The sequence below is a fragment of the Triticum urartu genome, chromosome 6 (genome assembly GCF_003073215.2).
Source record: "Triticum urartu cultivar G1812 chromosome 6, Tu2.1, whole genome shotgun sequence".
Lineage (NCBI taxonomy): Eukaryota > Viridiplantae > Streptophyta > Magnoliopsida > Poales > Poaceae > Triticum > Triticum urartu.
Window position 1 is genome coordinate 45,585,112 of NC_053027.1, and position 1,868 is coordinate 45,586,979.

The 1,868-nt window shown below is 48.1% G+C and overlaps 1 pseudogene; it reads left to right on the forward strand.

Moving 5' to 3' along the window:
- Nucleotides 1–277: 277 nt before the first annotated feature.
- LOC125516524 lies at nucleotides 278–1,547 on the forward strand (annotated as a pseudogene).
- The last annotated feature ends 321 nt before the right edge of the window (nucleotides 1,548–1,868 follow it).

The following is a 1,868-nucleotide window of genomic DNA, read 5'->3' on the forward strand; positions in this document are numbered from 1 at the left end:
CTGCCCCCTTTTCTTCCCTACTGCCTCACCACCGGCGACGGCTGCGATTTCAGATCTGCGCTATAGGCGGCGGCGGAAGAGGCGGCGGTTTTTGCGGCGGATCTGGTACTCCCCTTGTTGTTGGCCACCGTCCGGTCCATGGCTCCCCCTACGCCGTCCTCGTCTCTGATACCGGTAAGCAGCACCCCCTCCCCCCTTTGTTAGCTTAGTGGTTAGGCTGTTAAGCTAGGTGTAGAATCGATTTCCCACTGAACGAACCGTCGATGTCGACTAGGTTATGGACGCACGGATGAGGCTGATAATCCAGGCAGCAGCACTGATTAGTGTGATTCAGGCATGGGTCATGTTCATACACCAGAGAGTTGTTCGTCGTGCTAGGAGACCTTTGATCCTCTATGGTCCATTGTTTCCCCGGGAACAGGAGAGGATCCAAAATCTGAACTACATCTACAACTGCAATGACGTCGAGGCTCTATGGATGCTTCGAATGAAAAGAGCACCATTTGCCAGGCTTGTTGAGACCTTCAGGAGCAAGGAGCTGCTACAAGATAACATCAACACCAGTGTCGAAGAGCAAGTGACCATGTTCCTCCATATTGTTGGCCATAACCAGAGGTTCAGGGTCATTCACAACACGTTCAGAAGATCAATGGAGACCATCTCTAGGTACTTCAAGCAAGTGCTTTTTGCTATTGGGGAGCTTAGAAGAGAGATGATCAGGAGACCATCTGGTCAGACTCCACCCAAGATTCAGGGAAGCCCAAGATGGCATCCATACTTCAAGGTGAGCATTGACAATATACACTTTTTCATGGCTTCATATGCTTGTATTGTTCAAGTTGAGCACTAACACAGGTTTGTGATGCCATTTTCAGGATTGCATTGGGGCAATAGATGGTACTCATGTCACTGCCAGAGTTCCAAAATCACAGTCTGCAACATACAGGGGGAGGAAGCACTACACAAGTCAGAATGTGCTTGCTGCTGTTGACTTTGATCTGAAGTTCACATATGTGATGGCTGGCTGGGAGGGGTCAATGCATGATGCTAACATTCTCACTAACAGCATGAGTCGACCTGATGGGATCAACATCCCCGACGGCAAGTTCTACCTTGGAGATGCTGGCTATGCATGTCGCTTGGGTATTCTTCCATCCTTCACGAAAACCAGGTACCATCTCAACGAGTTCTCTGATAGGAACTATCCTAGGACTGCACATGAGCTGTTTAATCTCAGACACTCCAGTTTTAGAGTAACTGTTGAGAGGGCATTTGGAGCTCTGAAGAATAGGTTTAAGATCCTGAATCAAAAGCCATCCCACCCATACTCCACTCATGTTAAGCTAGTTCTTGCTTGTTGCATTCTGCATAACTGGATCCTCCAGTGAGGCTTTGATAAACACGCGCCTGAGGAGGAAGATGTCGAGCCTGACGATGTTGTTAGCTCCGGCCATGGCGTGGAGGCATTTGACAATGACACTTGGAAGAACAAAAGGTTGGAGTGGGCAGAGGCGATGTGGCTTAACAAAGGTCAGTGCAGGATTTGAAGAAGATGAAAGAAGAACAAGAAGCAGCAGTAGTAGTAGCAAAAGCAGCAGCAGAATCAGAAGAAGAGGAAGAGGAAGATCTGGTAGCGGCAACACCGATGAACTATCCCCTATTTAGCCAATGGCTCTTAATAATTTGAACTGTCATTTGATAGTAGTTAGGATGAACTGTCATTTGTTTAAGTAGATGGCGCTACATGTTCAGATTCTGTGTGGTAAGCTCGCCACTAGTTAGAAGTGATGACAACACCTTATGCGGGTTGCAACCAAACACCATGTCATATGTGCGCCTAATGCAATGCAGGCAACCAAACGCCGGGT